Here is an 18,057-nt window from a genome sequence, read left to right on the forward strand (position 1 = left end):
TTGGAATCCCAGCTATTGGGCAAGGGACAGCCCCTCCCTCAGCCTCACTTTTCTCATCTGTAAAATGAGGTGGGGTCAGACGAGTTGGCCTCTGAGGTCTCTTTCAGATCTAGATCTATGATTCTGTGACCTCTCTGGACCCCAGGAGGTTGGACTGAATGGCTTCTCGGACTGTTGAGGGGGTCCCAGCCACACAACAAACTAGGAACCCCTGCCTTAAAGGAAGAGAATGATTTTTTTTTGAGTGTGGCAATTGGGGTTAAGTGACTTGCCCAGGGTCACACAGCTAGTAAGTGTTAAGTGTCTGAGGCCGGATTTGAACTCAGGTACTCCTGATTCCAGGGCCGGTGCTCTATCCACTGCGCCACCTAGCTGCCCCGAAGAGAATGATTTTTAAGCTGGGATGAGCCAAAGGATTTGGGAAACTGAGCAGGGAACAAATCAATATCAGAGCACTGAGCAATGATCCAGTTTGACTGAAGTCTGTGAAGGGGAGCATGGTAAAATAAGGCAGGAAAGATGGGGTAGGGGTGGGGTGGCCTTAAACGCCAAGCTAATGCTTTTCTATTTTATCTTTGGGGCAACAGAAAGCCTTTAACTGCAATATAAGGAGACCGTGCCTGGTGCCCAAGATACCCTTCTTCTCTAGCCATTGCATGGGCCGAACTAACCCCCCCCCACCCCCTCCACAGAGATTTCATTACTTCTGCTTCACATACATTGCCAATTCGGGCTGCTTTTTCCCCCCAAATGTGAATATTTTGTGAGCCAGGCTTTGTTTCGATTTCATGAGCAGCAAGCATGCAATTGGGTAACAGTTACACAAAACAACAATTCGCTGGGTTTAGTCACTCACTTGCTATAAAAATGGAGGTAAGGGATAAAGGGAAACGTGGTTGTTGACACCCTGAGTTATGCAATCCAATCTTTTGCAAACATGTTCTAAACCTTCCTTCTCTAAGAGTCCCTTGCAAAGCCTTGCTAGAGGGGATTATCATTCTGGTTAGCTTTCCATGGTAGTTGAAAAGACATCACGGTATTCAAATGTCATTTGCTTTGGTGGAAAACATGAGAAAGAACTGACAAAGTCCTCTTTGGCCTCATAAACATTAAAGGCAAAATAATCAAGCCAACCTCCTCTCCCTCCCTCACAACAATCTTAATGTGTTTGTTCTTCATCAAAATAATAATATTAATAATAATTTGGGGGGGCAGCTAGGTGGCGCAATGGATAGAACACTGGCCCTGGATTCAGGAGGACCTGAGTTCAAATCTGACCTCAGACACTTAACACTTACTAGCTGTGTGACCCTGGGCAAGTCACTTAACCCTCATTGCCCTGCAAAAATAATAATAATTTTTCCATCTAGTCAACTACACTATTCTGTTATGCACTCTGTACCTAGCTTTGCTAATAAACCAAGCCATAGTCACTGATTCTTCCCCCACCCAATAAAATAAAATTTCCTAGAGGGCAGAGATGATTTTCATTTTGATCTCTGTATCACCTATGCCTGGCAAAGAGCCAGGCACACAGTAGGCATTTAATAAATGTGTGATGGATAACTAACTAATATGGAAACGTTTTGCATGTCTGCATATGTATAACCTATATCAAATTGTCTTTCTTCTCAAGGAGTGGGGAGGGAAGGGTGGGAGGGAAAGAATTTGGAACTCAAAATTTTAAAAAAAACAAACATTAACAATTTTTATGTGTCATTGGAAAAAAATAAATTTTTTTAAAAGCTTATTGGATCGACTTTCTTCCAGCAGTTCAAAATGTTGTAGAAATCTGTTAGCCAGTCAATGAACATTTCTTAATTGCCAACTATGTACCAGGCACTGTGCTAAGTGCTAGAGACAAAAAGAAAGACCCCACCCCCCAAAAAAATGTCCCTGCTGCTTAAGAGTTCAATGTCTAACGCAGGGAGACAGCAGATTTTTATTGTTGTTCAGTTGTGTCTGACTCTTAGTGACCCAATGGACCATACTGTCCAAGAGGTTTTCTTGGCAAAGAGACCAAAGTGGGTTGTCATTTCCTTTTCCAGTGGATTAAGGCAAATAGAGGTTAAGTGACTTGCCCAAGGTCACAAAGCTAGTGTCTGAGGCTGGATTTGAACTCAGGTCTTCCTGACTCCAGGTCCAGCACTCTATCCACTGAGGCATCTAGCTATGCATCAATGAGATAGACACATTCTAAACTGGAGAAAATGAACAGAGGGAAGGCAGTAGCATTAAGGGGGATCAGAAGGATTTGAAGGACAGAAGGAAACTAGGAAAGCCAGGAAGGGGAGAGGAACAGGGAGAGTATCCCAGGAGTTGGGAAAAACAGCCACCATAAGCACAATCATCCCCATTTCCGAGGTAGGGAAGGTTGCTTTCTATTCAGTTTGACCAGTTTCCTACACTGTGAAAGGGTAACCAAATTGTCACATGGCATGGATTTATTATCTTATTGGCAGGGACCCCCGAGAGGAATGAGCACTTCTTCCTTAGACTACCAGAAGCTACAGAAAATGTCAGTTTGGTTTTCTATTTCAAACGAGCCGATCAGAATTGGCATTTCCATTTATTATCGCTAATAAGACATTTTATTTCTACTGAGCATGGAAAGAACATTCCAAAGCAAAGGACACAGTGAGGACTGCAGCCAGAAAGGCAAAGACAAGGAAGGGAGGAAAGCATTTATTAAGCGCCTACTATGTGTCACACACAGTGCTAAGCACTTTTTTTTTTTTTTGCAGGACAATGAGGGTTAAGTGACTTGCCCAGGGTCACACAGCTAGTTAAGTGTCAAGTGTCTGAGGCCGAATTTGAACTCAGGTCTTCCTGAATCCAGGGCCGGTACTTTATCCACAGCACCACCTAGCTGCCCTCAGTGCTAAGCACTCTTACACATTTTTCATTGGATTCTCACAACGACCATATGAGGTGGGTGCTATTATTATCATCATTTTTCAACAGAGGAAACTGAGGCAGAGGGTAAGAGACTTGCCCATATAGTTGGTAAATGACTAAGGCCCCAACACTCCAACCACTGTGGCACTTAGCTTCCTCAAGACAAAAGTGGGGTCAATAACGTGTCCCCAACACCTAGAGACAGTCACCTACTCCACACCACCTCTTCTGAAACATTTGCTATATTGGACTATTCTTCACGGATTCATAGGATGGTAGATTTAGATCTGCAAGGGCCTCAGAAGTTACCTAGTCCAACATCCACATTGTATGGACGAGGAAACAGGTCTAAGCAAGTTAAGTGACTTGCCCAAGGTCATAAGAGTGTCAAAGGTGAGATTTTAACCCAAGCCCTTTGACCCTGATATCCCCATCTGATACATCAGCCTGTTTCATATCTCCACCTGAAACAATTCAACAAATATTTACAAGGCACCTACTACTGTATTCCAGAAACAGCTCCAGGCATTGAGGCCACAGAGATCAAAATCAAATGTGGTCCCTGAGTACTAATCACCCCCAAAGTAGAGTATCCAGTGGTAACAAATGTGCAGATTTGTGTCATTATTTAAATTAAATAAAAAGATACAAGTACTGAAATATAATTTAAGTTAGCAAAGAGAAATATACATGTTAACGAGCTGTCTCACTGTCGTGTGGCCCCGCATCCATCTCTCATCTTCATGCGATTGCTCAGGTGGCCTCCCCCATGCCTGGGACACACTCTTTCCCATGCCTCAACATCTCAGCACCCCTAGCTTTCCACAAAGCTAAGCTCAAGGTCCATCTTCTACATGAGTTCTTCTTTCCAGATGTTCCTAAATTGCTAGTGCTCTCACTCACTGAAATTACCTTGTATATGTTCTGGGTTTGGTTTTTGGTTTTTGTTTTTTAAATATATGTACATGTCACTTCCTCCAATAGAATGTAAGCTCTTTGAGGTCAGGGATGGCTTTTGTCTCTGTCTTCCTAGCACCTAGGACAGAGGAGTCATTTAAGGCTTGCAAAATGAATTTTGAAATATACAACAAAAAAGAAAAAAGGCGGGGGGGAGGCAGCTAGGTGGCATAGCGGATAGAACGCCAGCCCTGGATTCAGGAGGATCAGAGTCAAATCCGACCTCAGACACTTGACACTTACTAGCTGTGTGACCCTGGGCAAGTCACTTAACCCCAATTGCCTCACCCAAAAAGAAAGAAAGAAAGAAATATACAGAGTTAGGTTCCACCACACTCTAAATAAAGCTTTATTTTCTAGTTTGTCTTTCAGGCAAAGCTTGAATTAAACCCACAAGACGGGCTTTAGATGACTTCCAAAGTGTCTTCCAGCTTAAACTTTCTATACCGTGAAGCCTCTGACCCTGGTATTGAGCTGTCCATCTTTGTTTATTTCAGACTATGATACAGTTTACTTCCAATTATCGACCAACAATTTAAAGGCATTTCTGCGTCATCCAGATGGGTCAAAGTCATAATCTCGATTATTCAACTGCCAGAAAAAGGATCACAACCCTAAGCCTGCTGGGCAAAAGAATCCATAGTTCTCCATGATCTTATCCCTATGTTCCACAGCTGCCACAGATAATCAGTCAAAGGGTGATCTTTCTTCCAGATATGTTATATTACAGAGATAGAGACGCTATATTTCGTTTGACACATTCAGATTCTGAACTTAGAATTCAGCCTTTGGTATTCTCCAACCTAAGAGCACTTTGTAACTGGCTTAAATTTCAAGTCAGTTTGGTCCTGACAGGTAGAGCTGGAAGCAATTAAAAGGTCACCGTCCAAAGAACTGTGGTCTTCGGTAAGCTCTAAGTTTGCCACGAAAACTGAAGAGACCAGAATATTCCATCCACTGACCCAGTAAATTTTCCTATGACTGCATATCATTTTTATTTCAAAGGAAAAAAAGTTATGGAAGCAATTGAACGGGTAAACCATGTCTGAAAGTCCAAAGTAATTAAAGCAAAATAGATCTTCTCTATAAATACCACAGACAAATGACTCTTCCTTCATTTTGAAGTCATGGATGTGGCCATTGGTTATGCAATAAGTTCTTTATTAATTTATGACCCAGATAAATTTTTGGAAAGTTGAGCCCCTGAAGCAACTGGACTCTTCTCTGGACCAAGTGGGAGATCATGGGAAAATTGTTCTTGTATTTGTTTCCAAATGGACCACCAAAAAATGTTCTGCATCACATAAAGGAGATGCTACAAGAACCCTCTTCTGCTAAGAGACATCATTTGGAACCTACAAACATACTCAGACTTAGGAGGAACAAGAAATAAAAAATCAGATGAACTTTTACCAATCATATGATGGGATTTAGTATAAAGATGGTCCAATGTGCACATTTTAGTTTTATACCCAATTTTTCAGGAACACATATCCATCCTAAGGCATATCAAGAGAGGCAGCATAGTAGAAAGCATCAGGATCTGGCCCTGGAGTCAAGAAGCCTGGGTTCAAATCTTCCCTCTGACTGTAATATCTGAGTGACCTCGGACAAGATGCTTCATTTATTTATGTACAGAGTAAATCTATAAGATTAAAATGTACAAGACAGTTACTGGCCTGCATTGGTGTTTGAACTCCCCATCCTCCCATATCCCAGGTCTGAACCCTTTCCTCTCAAACTGTATACTGATGTGTACCAAAAGTCCATTTTTATTTATTCTTATACTCAGATTGATCCCTATTTGAGGAAGATGATTTCTCTCACACTTGACATAATATTATATAAAATAAATTTTAATGTGGAAATTATTATACATTTATAGTTCATAGTGATTGATACATACACATATACCTGTATACATGAGATCCATAGATCTTTAAAGAATAGGTTTTATAGAGGTTTAAGATAGATCTTATAGAGATCACTGTCTTGTTTGAGAGAGATAGAGAATGATAGAAATATAGATTAATAGGACAGATAAAAAGATGGGTGAAGGAATAAATAGATAAGTAGATATTAGATAGAGAAGAAGAAAACTCTATAATACTTATCTTTTATCTTCTTGCACCAGAAAGAGAGAGACAGACAGAGACAGAGAGAAGGGAGGGATGGAGGGATGGATGGAGGAAGGGAGGAAGGAAGGAAGGAAGGGAGGAAGGAAGGAAGGAAGGAAGGAAGGAAGGAAGGAAGGAAGGAAGGAAGGAAGGAAGGAAGGAAGGAAGGAAGGAAGGAAGGAAGGAAGGAAGGAAGGAGGGAGGGAGGGAAAGGGGGGGGGAAGAAAACATCCTGATAGATCTATTTCATTTGCCCTACCTTTGCCAACAATTTTGGTCCATTTATATGCTTCTGTAGGGGACGTAACAAGCACTTCAAAAAAAATGCATTAGGCTTAAACCCAAAAAAAGTAGAAGAAAACTCTCCCCAGTGTTGTCTCTACAGACCCATATTTGGTAGCACTGGTGGAACCTTCACAGGGATTTCTTGGGAGGGACAGCCATCCTCACCAAGGGCCTCAGTGCAAGATGGAGAAAAGTTCTGTTCAGTATGAATAGCACAAAAAGGTCCCAACTCTTCGAAGTTTCCATTATTAGAACTTTATGAAATTTCAGACATGCTCTCAAGACTCAGTGATGCTTAAAATAGGCTTCAAGTTGGCATTTCTGTTACAAACTCTGAATCTCCAACTTTGATTCTGAATCCTAAAATTCTGCCTGAATAAATTTAACATAATTCAAACCATGGTGCTAAAGCTTTCTGGCAATAACAATTTTCTCTCTGCAACAACTAATTGAAAAAGTTCATAACTGTTAAAAAAAATGTAAATCCTCCTCCTACCTCTCACCCTAGCATGAGTTTAAAATAGATTTCATTGCATCACATCCTTTCCAGAGCACTAGTGTGAAAAGTTTAGAATCTCTTTCCACATTAAAAAAATATATATTTGTATCTCTATAAAATGGCTGAAACCAAAGCACCTTCACTTCTCTTCACTTCTTGAACCCACCCCCACATCCCCCAAAGAAGAGATTTCTGGGAGCAGCTTCTTTCTGTCAGTCTTTTATGACACTCACCAAGCACATCACTTCATCAGTTTTTCTCTCTCATTTGGCCTATTATAGTCAACTCAATTATTCTCACTAATAGAAAGAGGTGGTGGGCGGATGATACAAAATGGCAGATAATATAAAAATCACTTTTCTATGGCTTTATAATTGTTTTCCATTTACATCTGAATATAGGTGCTCTGGGGATTCAAGAGGAGCTAGAAAGTTGGCCTATTTATGCACAGTGGCAGCCTAAGCTTTTTTCCTCTGTCTGCCATATTTCTTTTCCCCATTTTTTCAGAGGAGGAGGAGGAAAAGAAGAAGCAGGAGAAAGAGCTAACATTTATAAAGTGCTTCAAGGTTTGCAAAGTGATTCACAAATATTATCTCATTCTTCCCTCAACAATCCTGGGAGATAAGTGCTATTATTATCCCCCTCTTAGAGAAGAAGAAAGTGAGACAGGGAGAGGTTAAGTGACTTGTCCAGGGTCACACAGCTGGTGTCTTATGTTGGGTTTGAACTTGGGTCTCCCTGACACCAGGTCCAAAACTATCTACTGCTCCACCCAGATGCCTTGGAATAAATAGGGTTACAAAAGAAACCAATTATCCTGAAATTCAGTCATTGAAATATTTTTTAAAACAAGTTCAAGGACCCCAGGTTAAGAACCCCAGCCTTGGAGAAACTAAGCTGCCTTACCACCCAATGGGTTATATTTGGCATATTCTTTCTTAGAGATAACAACCTGGCCCATGCAGCCATCATGAGGAGAAATAACTCTTGTGTCAAAGGGCCCAACATGCCTGCCACCACTACCAACTGCTGCCCAAATGCCAACAAGAATGCGTTGCTTCCTCCTATAAGGATGGGAGCTCTTTGAGAGCAGAGACAAGATCTCTGCTTTTCTATTTATATCTCTAGTAATTTAGTACTTTAGTACACAGTAAGCACTTAATAAATGCTCATTCTTTTATTAATCCATTCTGAACATTTACAAAAGATACATGCAAGATGGTGATTTTTCTGTTTCTGATGAATGGGAGTAACACCAGCCATCCATCCTTCCCCTGATACCAATGGCAATAAAAATAGGAATAAGGGGCGGCTAGGTGGCGCAGTGGATAAAGCACCGGCCCTGGATTCAGGAGTACCTGAGTTCAAGTCCGGTCTCAGACACTTGACACTTACTAGCTGTGTGACCCTGGGCAAGTCACTTAACCCCCATTGCCCCACAAAAAAATAAAAAAATTTAAAAAAATAGGAATAAGTCTCTCTCTTTCTGTCTGTCTGCCTGTCTGTCTCTCTCACACACATACAGACATGCACACACAAACTCAGCTTTTTTTTCTTGCAATACATCTTGAGATTTATTTGAACGAACAGAGAATAGGGACTAAGTTCAGTTGAGTAATAGCTATTTTTGAACAATTGCTATATAGCTTAAGAACACACAGCTTTAAAATACTTCACATCGAATTTCTCATTCATTGTTTACAACTACATTGTGAGGGAAGGGCAACAGAAACTTTACCTTTTACAGATGAGTAAACTGAGGCTGAGGGAATTTAAGTGGCTTTCCCAGTATTACAAACCTAGAAAGTGGACCAACCCATGAATTAAACCTGATTTGTTTTGACTCCAAGTTCGAGCATTTGTCCCCAATGCCATGATTATGAAAGCCCTCCATTAGGTAGCATTCTGTTCAGATGAAATGATGCTTTTAAAATAAACAAGCCCCAGTTGGCATTGTAATTATCCAAAAGATGTCCTTCCTCTAGAGATGATTTCATTCTGTAATGGTCCATCTCTGGATAATTGACAAAATTAGCTGACGAATCTTTGCCGAGAACCTACAGTCTTCCGAGCTCAGAAAATGCAAAAAGTTGAGGATGGGGCCCTTGACTTTGAGAAGCTTACAGTAGTAACTTCCAGATACACAAATGATAGGGAGGAAACTGTGAACATTTGAAGATGGACAGAATAATCCAGCACTTTTTCTGTGGTCTTCACCCTTGAAATATTTATTCGAGTAACATTCTTGGCAAACTCAAGAAACAATATCACTGTCAATTTGCAAGACACCAGATTCTATAAACCAGAAGGCAGGAATGGAAAGAGAGCATGAGATTAACAAAATTCAGGTCAGAAATGATTTTCTAACAAACTCCTGTAAGGAGCGTGGATCGGGGTCACGGGATGAGCCCGGGATTTGAAGATTGGTGGGATGCACTGGGTGGGAATCCTCAAATCTCTCTTCTTGGCCATCATTTCTGCTCTCTGGGCTTCCTCTCTCACCTGTAAAATGAGGGGGCCACACTAGAATCTAGCTCCTCTGTGATCTTCCAACCCTAAAGACTTTGTCTTATGACTTCTAAAATTTTCCATCACAGTTCTCATGGGATTGTTACTAAGCTTCTTGCAAGATGATGAAATCAAAGGTCTCAGTAAAAAAAAAAAAAAAAAAATCCCCCAAACCAATTTGTTTATTCAGAATAATTAAGGAATGAAGTCTCCTTCAACAGAAAGTCATGGCCAAATCGGAGGCAAAACTCCACACATCCAGGCCCGACAGACAGCACCATCATCTCTTCATGGTGTCTCTCCCCTAGCCATCTCCCTCTCTTTTAGGTCTTTCCTTATGCTGCCTCCTTAGAGGAATGTTTTGAATGCTATGTCCTATCCCATCTATCCAGGTTTCAAAACCAAGGTCAAGATTGGTAGTGTGCTGGTAAATGTTTAACAACTGTCTCTGGAAGGAAAAAACGTGTATGTGACTTTTAAGTTTAATTTGCCATTGTTGACATTTTCTCCATTATTTTCTTAAAGCTGCACAATCAACAAAACAATAGATCAAGCCTTGATTTGTAGAATTTGCCAATTTCCACAGTGTGAATGCCCACACTACGAAGTCACCAATCAGAGTTGGTTTGAATCGGCTCTTCTTTGGGGAGTCCATTCTGACAAAGCCAGTCTAGGATGAGCCTGTCACTCTCTAAATTACACATTAGGTAGACTTTTTAAAACAATGAGGGGCAGCTAGGTGGTACAGTAGATAAAGCGCTGTCCCTGGAGTCAGGAGGACCTGAGTTCAAATCTGGCCTCAGACACTTGACACTAGCTGTGTGACCCTGGGCAAATCACTTAACCCTCATTGCCCCGCCAAAAAAAAAAATGGATCCTTCTATTTCATAGGACCATAGATTTAAGAGCTAGAAGGGACCTCAGAAATCATAAGGCTGAACCCCCTCACTTCACAAGGGAGGTCAAATAACTCACTTAAGGTCACATGGGAAGTAGCAGAAACCAGATATGAAATGGGGTTGCCTGACCCCAGCATTCTTTCTACCACACCAAACACCCTCCTAGAGTCTAGACCAATAAAGCTCTACAGCAGGGTGTCAAACCCAGATGAAAATGGGCACTTCTAAACGTATATAAGGATCCCTGCCAATCACTTATTAACTTAGGAAACCAGACATTAGTATTATCTGTGTTTTATTCTATTTTTACTTATTTTGCTCATTCAATCTGCACTCATTGGTATTGTGACCCCTGGGCAACATGTCTGACATCTCTGGTCTGTTATTAACATAATACCTTATGTTTATGTATGGAGTGGCAGCATGCATGGTGGAGAGAAATAATGAAGACCTGGGTTCAAGTCCAGACATGGACACATACTAGCTATTGTGACCCTGGGAAAGTCATCTCATTTCCCTGGGCCTTGGTTTCCTCCTCTGTAAAGGGACAGGACTGGGCTAAACAGTTTCTAAGGCCCCTTCCAGCTCTGAATCTCCAATCCTCTAACAAAGCAGACATAATAACTCTTGCCCTACCTATCTATCTCAAAGGGCTGCAATGAGGAAACTATTTGTAAATCTTAAAACAGTATTTCAACCTAGAAGTAGCTACTTATTTGGAAATTTTCTCTCCTAGGAATTCAAAGTATTTTAGAAACATTTTCTTATTTCATATAATGGTTTCTGTGAGACAGGCATGGATTAACAACTTCTTTTATAGATGAGGAAACTGGGGAATTGAAGAGAGCAAATCATTCATTGACTATTACTAAGAATCAAAATAATAATCTTTGACGTTTATAAGCAGTTTAGACTCATCATCTTATGTAACCTTTAATCCTTTTGAGTGTGACGGTTTTCTTTTAGTCCTGAACAGTGATTTCATCAGAGTAGGGACCTCTCAGTATGAAAACTTCCTCTATTGATGCAGACTGGAAAATAATCTGTAACTCAGAGTCTTTAATGAATTAACCAGGGTCACACAGCTGGGTCAGAAGCAGGTCTTCCTGATTCCATGACCAGCTATGACTTGGGGCTACCTCTCCTGTGGTTTGAAATGCTACAGCTATTATTGTGGTCATTTAATAGATGAGAAAAATGGGGTCCAGAGAAGTTAAAGAGACTATAGGTGGCTGAACTGTCAGTAATCACCAGAGACAGGATTCAAATCCAGGTCTTTCCTGATGCCAAGCCTTCCTGTACCATACTGCCCCTAAAAACCCTTATTTCTGACTGTCAGTCTCTCAATGGAGAGCATCCTTGTTTCCTATTCTATGCATAAGGAATGGAGTAAACAAAGTCAATAGAACAGGTGGGGTCACATTGATGCACTACTCAGTGATAGGTTCTACCCAACAATAAACAGTGCCCGCTGTATACAGCAAGTAAATAAACCAGTCCGAGAAAAAGGATTTTTAATCTGCTGAAGAGTGTGTGAACTTCTTGACCATTCCAGAATTCTTATTGATTATCTAGGCGTCTGAGGAGTCAGTCTAAAATAAATGGGGCTGACGATAAGGCATATCACTGATTATGGCTTGGATGGTTTTTTTTATGGATGTTCATCACCCTTTTATGTTGATGGCATTTTCGATTGCCTGGCCAGATCTATCTGCTATGACCTCACAGCTTCCAGAATGCTTCTTCAAAGTCCATTCCCACAGGAGGTTACTTCCTTCCAAGTACCAGGAACCACAATGCAGAGTCCCTGGCAGTCAACCACCACTTGCAGTTGTAGCCATAGTATTTACTCTATGGTTTGGTAATGGGGACCATTCTCAAGGAACCATGATTCTTATTTTCCAGTTATTACTGAAAAAATGGCATTCCCAACTCAAGCAGATTTAGCATGATTTAAGGTTGCTTCACATTGGATACCAAGAGAGCTATAGAAAACACCATTTTAGATTAACCACAGACACAGAATCATAGGGTGATCAGTTTAAAACTCTCTAGAAAGGTCCTCAAGGTCTACAATCTATGGTATAGGTTCTTAACCTGGGGTCCATGAACACATCTTTTAAAAAGTATTTTGATACCTTCATTTCAATATAATTGGGTCCCTCTGTGTTTTATTTTATGCATTTAAAAAATGTATTCTGAAAAGGGATTGCAAGGTTTCACCAGACACCGAATAAGTCCATGAGAGAAAAGAAGTTAGGAACCCCTAATCTATAGCTTAAAATGCCAACATATGAAAAAGATGCAGCTAGTACAATTAACAGCCCTTATCCCCTCCTGAAAGAGAAGTGTTCAGTTCATTGGGACATATTGGTTTTTGGACATGAACAATAAAGGAAATTGTTTTGTTTAGCTATACATTTTTATAACAGGGATTTTGTTTTTCTTGCTTTTCCAATGGGGGAGGGTAGAAAAGGGGAGGGGGAGGTAGAAATGGGAAATCTTCATTTAAAAATAAATCTAAGGACTTGTAACTCACAAAACCCAGAAATTTTTTAAAAACTGTTTCTTTTTTTAAAAAAAATACTAATAATTTTTTTTCTAATTAACGAGGGAAGACAGGAAAGAAGGAAGGGAAGAAGGGAAGGAAGAAGGGTGAGGGCTGGGGGAGACAGATGGAGGGAGGGAAGGTAGGAAGAAGGGTGACAGTTGGGAGGGAGGGAGAAAGGGAGGGAGGGAGGGAGGAAGGAAGGAAAGGAAGGAAGGAAGGAAGGAAGGAAGGAAGGAAGGAAGGAAGGAAGGAAGGAAGGAAGGAAGGAAGGAAGGAAGGAAGGAAGGAAGGAAGGAAGGAAGGAAGGAAGGAAGGAAGGAAGGAAGGAAGAGTTTTTCAATAAATCTGCATAGGCAAACAGAGCAAATACCCTCACTGACCATGACAAAAGTACATGCCTCATTATGCATCTTGAGTCCCTTTTCTCCCTGTCAGGAGGTGGGTTGTGACTAGGCTCCATTTTCAATACTCTGGAACTTTGGTTTGTCATTGCATTGATCAGATGTCTAATATCTTTTGAAGCTAAAACCCTCAGAATCTTAATTAGCCTGCTAACCCTACCACTCAATTATTTTTTTCCTTTGGCAAATTATTTGTTCCAAATGAATTATTTTAGGCTTGGTTTTCACCCTTTCCTCTTAAAGGATGTAGCCAGTGGTGCACTAGTAAATTAACACCAGGCTCTCTTAGAAAAAAAAAAAAGTCCTGGTTTTTTTAAGTGAAATCTGCATTATTAACATTTTCTCCATCACTTTCTTAAGTCTGGATAATTGACAGAACAATAAGTCAAGCCCAGATTTGTAGGATTTGCCCATTTCTGAGGGTATGAATCCTCCCACTGAAAACTGATCAATCTGGCCAGGCTGAGGAGGCTCCAGCAGATCCCTGGTGTGGTGGAGCAAGTGCTGGACCTGTGGAGAGCTGATTCAAATCTGGTCTCAGCTGCTTCCTGGCTGTGTGCCTTTAGGCAAATCCCCCAACCTTTCTGAATCAATTTCCTTACCTATACAAAGGGGGTAAGGACAAACCAAAGCACTTGTTCTGCAGGGCTGCAGCAGGTGCCAAATGAGCTAGTCCACCACAAACCACTGTGCAAAACTCAAAGGGCAGAACAAATGCCAGTTATTATTATCAACTCGATAGAAAAAATCTGAGTGGAAAAGATCAATTCAAATAATTCCTCCACAAGGTGACAGAATTTGAACCTTAAACACTCTACATCCTGGTCACCGGCCTCTTTCCAAAGCTTCTTCAAACAATTTCTGAAACACCTTCTTTACAATTAAGTCTTTGTTTCTTCGAGTTTATAAATGTAGTCACCATCGCATGGGTGAAAGCTCTCTACCCTTGACCAAATGACCCTTGAACTGCTGCACTAAATATTGATCTTCTGCTGTTCCAAACCCATCTGTTCTTGGTGCTACTTTTGGGCAAAGAGGAACATATGCTATAGTGTCATCAAACTGAGAGACCTTAGAGATGGTCCAACCCCTACATGGGAAGAAAGTGAGTCAAGTGATTGACACAAGTCATTTGTATTATCAGGTTAGCTTTTATCCTTCAATCCAGAACAGAGAAAGACATCATCGTCATCATCACTACTAACACTTATACAGCACTTACTATGTGCTGTGCACTTTGCAATTATCATTGCATGTGATCCTCACAACAATCCCAAGAGGTAGGTGCTGTTATTCCTATTTTACAGTACAGGAAACTGAGGCAAACAGGGTTAAGTGACTTGCCCTGAGCCACATAGTTAGTGTCTGAGGCAAGATTTGAACTCATGTCTTCCTGACTTTTGTCCTCTTCCTTTCCTTAGCAAAGTTGATTGGCTATAGGTGTGGAATAACCCATCAATTAACCTGGCTAATGTGTTGGTTTGTTTTGTTTGTCTGTATTTCTTTATTACAAGGAAGGGTTTTATGGGAAGAAGAGGAGTCATTGGCAAATGACAGTAATAAACATACACACATACATACATACACACACACACACACACATATATATGAAAGAGCATCAATAAAACTTTTTTTGTGCTCACTATTGATTCTTTTGGGGGGATAAACTTTTTTTTAAAAGCTCACAATCATAAACAAAAATTGTAACTGCTTGATCCCAAAACACCTGTATGAAAAAAAAAAATGAAAAATCTAGGCTTCTCTAGGATATTCTTCCTTCATAAACTGAAGCCAAACCTTTCAAATATTTGCAAACTCCAATGTTTCTTGATTTTAAAATGTACAGAAACCTTGGCACTGAGCAGACAAAACAGCTAAATGATTTAATGTTTTGGCATTCAGTCGAGATAGCCTAAAACTAAGATTCGGCCATATTCAGGGTCATCAATTCCCTTGCAGTCATGTAAGGAGACTAATTCTCTCCCTTTATTTAGTGCAGGGCCAGGCTGCCAGATGGGTACACAAAACAAGTATTGGGAAAATTCTTGAGACCTAACATGGTGGCTCCTGCCACTCACAGGATAGAGACCCCTACACAGTGTCACTTAATCGTAACAGCTCTGATGGCTTAAGGATTGGAAAGTGTTATTTCACTTGATCCTCCAGACAACTCTGTGAGGTAGGTACTATTTACACACCCATTTCAAAACAGAGGAAATTAGAATTAAAAGACTTGCTCGCAGCCATCCAGCAATTAAGTATATAAGGCAAGATTTGAACCCAAGCCAGTCAGTCAATTAAAAACTAAGCACCTACTATGTGCCTGCCATTGTCCTAAGCACTAGAGATAAACACAAAAGCAAAAGACAGTCTACCTTCTCCACCTTCAAAGTTGTTTACATTACAGCATACTACCTCTCTAACACTCAGTATAGAAAGAGGTCACAAGGACATAAGTGCTACACTCCCAGAATCATAGAAATATTTTAGAGCTGGGAGGAGCTGCAAAAAGGAACCCTCCTCATTTTCTTGATGGGGAAGCAAATGCCCAGAGAGTTTAAGACCCCTAAGGGAAAGGGAAGATCATTCACCACACAGAAAGAACAATTATCTCATTCACTGGTAAAGGATTTCCCAGCTATTCCTCAGAGGAAAAGATAAGGGTTCCTTAAAGGTACTCAAAGCACTCAGATCATGAATGGGAGAGAGGAAGAAGTAAGAGATGGGAGACTAGAACACATCCCCTTGATGCCCAAGAAGGCTCTTAGCCAACACCATCCTGTCTTCTAGACACAAAGTGAAGAAGAAAGCCCACAGAGAAGGGAGAGACGCCAGTGAGAGAAAAACACAAGTATTGAACTAGTTCCTAATCACCACTGCTGAGAGCATTCAATCTGATCCAATTCAAGACAACAGTCTTGAAGGGACAGTGCTCATAGTCTCTCATCCTTTTCTCTCCTTACAATCTCTACCTTTATCCAATGCATGCTCCACATATAACAGCCTGATGGATCTTTCTAGGGCATGTGTCAAATGATCAAATGAGGGGCAGCTAGGTGTCACAGTAGATAAAGCACGGGCCCTGGATTCAGGAGGACCTGAGTTCAAATCTGGCCTCAGACACTTGACACTTACTAGCTGTGTGACCCTGGGCAAGTCACTTAACCCCAATTGCCTCACCAAAAAACAAACCAAAAAAGTGATCAAATGAGATGTTTGTAAAGTGCTTAGAACACAGCAGGTGCTATAAAGAAATTTGAAGTCCCCAGCATAACATTTGAGTCCTCCCATCTGACTTCCATCCATTTTCCCAACCCTATATTAAATTCCTCTCCTTCATAATATACTGTCATTAACTCATTAAACTACTTGCTTTCCCCTGAACTTAAAAGTTTGATTTCCTGTCTCCATGCCTTTGCCCATGACTAGGATGGCCTCACTCCTGAGGCTCCTCTCTCAGGAAGTGTTGGTTTCCTTCAAGGCTCAGCTTGGGTATTACTTCCTCCATGAAAATTTCTCTACTTACCCTCTTTTTTTAGTGCTTTGTCTCTCCCCAAATTATCTTGAATTTACTGACTTGTAACATTCATCAAATTCTTCCCAGCAGAATGTAAGCTCCTAGAAATCTGAGCCTGTTTTGTTTTCATGTTTGGGTCTTCAGCATCTGACACAGTGTCATACATACATCAAGTACCTAATAAATGCTGCTGAAACATCTGACACAGTGCCGTGCATATATTAAATATTTAAGAAATGTTACTGCATTGGATTGTGTCTATCAAAATCCCATCATCCCCGTGCTTGGACTTTAAATTCTGTAACTAATCATTGGCTAATGGGAAAATAATGCAAAATTCTTAGTGACAATTTGGAATTTTCTCACTAACCAAGCCAGGAAGCCAGCCTAGTCATGTGAGCTGCATTCAGTTAATATCACCATGGCAGTGACCCCCTTCATGGGCAGCATTAATTTTGTTCCCAGTTTTGCTAATGAATTTTGAGGACTGGTTATTCCTGGGTGCCTTTGGCAGCTCCAGACTCAAATGCCAAGCTCAAGAACAAATTTTTTCCATCAAAAACAGTTCACTCGGTGGCAACCTTCCCATCTGGCCACATCTCAACCCAGCAAGCAGGCCAGCTTTCTCATTAGCCTATTTCAACACTGCACAAAAGGTTGGGACACACTTCTCAGCAGACCCCCAGGAGAAAGTTTCTTTAGCACGACTGGCATAATATTAATTAGCCACAGAAATCCATTTCTGTAAACTTCATAACATCCTTACATTTAAGATATTAGGAATATTGCATTTATACTTGTTCGGCAAGAGGCAGCACTCTCCTGAAGATTGGAGAGCCAGACACAGGGACAGGAAGAATGAGAGTAAATCCTGCTTCTGATGGGTACTTATGTTGTGTGAACAAAGGCCGGTTATTCTCAGTCCCAGGCAACTCGATATAGTCTCATGGAGGGAGTTTCTATCCTGGAAGTTCTCTAATTCCTTCTCGATCACTTCTTCAATCTCCTCCCCTCCATTAAAAAAAAAAAACACACAGCCCTTTTCTAGACAAGTAGAAGTGAAAAACAACTAGTTGGTTGTAAAAATGGCCATGGACTAATTTTAAACAGTTCTGTCTTCGATGTCATTGTTGTTCAGTTGTTTCGCTGGTGTCTGACTCTTTGTGACCCCATTTGGGGTTTTCTTGGCAAAGATACTGGAGTGATTTGCCATTTCCTTCTCCAGCTCACTTTACAGATGAGGAAACTGAGGCAAACAGAGTTAAGTGACTTGCCCAGGGTCACACAGCTAGTAAATTGTTTGAGGCTAGATTTGAACACAGGAAGATGAGTCTACTTTCTTAGCCTATCCTCCTATCTTCCTATAAATTGTTGTTCAGTCATTTCAGTTGTGCTTAGTACTCCCTGACCCCATTTGGGGTTTTC

General features: G+C 40.8%; 1 protein-coding gene across 2 annotated transcripts in view; it reads right to left on the minus strand.

Annotated features, from left to right (window-relative positions):
• Nucleotides 1–18,057, minus strand: part of PLCL2 (phospholipase C like 2) — a 235,879-nt gene that overhangs the window by 174,972 nt on the left and 42,850 nt on the right. The window lies entirely within an intron of this gene.

The sequence above is a fragment of the Dromiciops gliroides genome, chromosome 5 (assembly GCF_019393635.1).
Source record: "Dromiciops gliroides isolate mDroGli1 chromosome 5, mDroGli1.pri, whole genome shotgun sequence".
NCBI classification, from domain to species: Eukaryota; Metazoa; Chordata; class Mammalia; order Microbiotheria; family Microbiotheriidae; genus Dromiciops; species Dromiciops gliroides.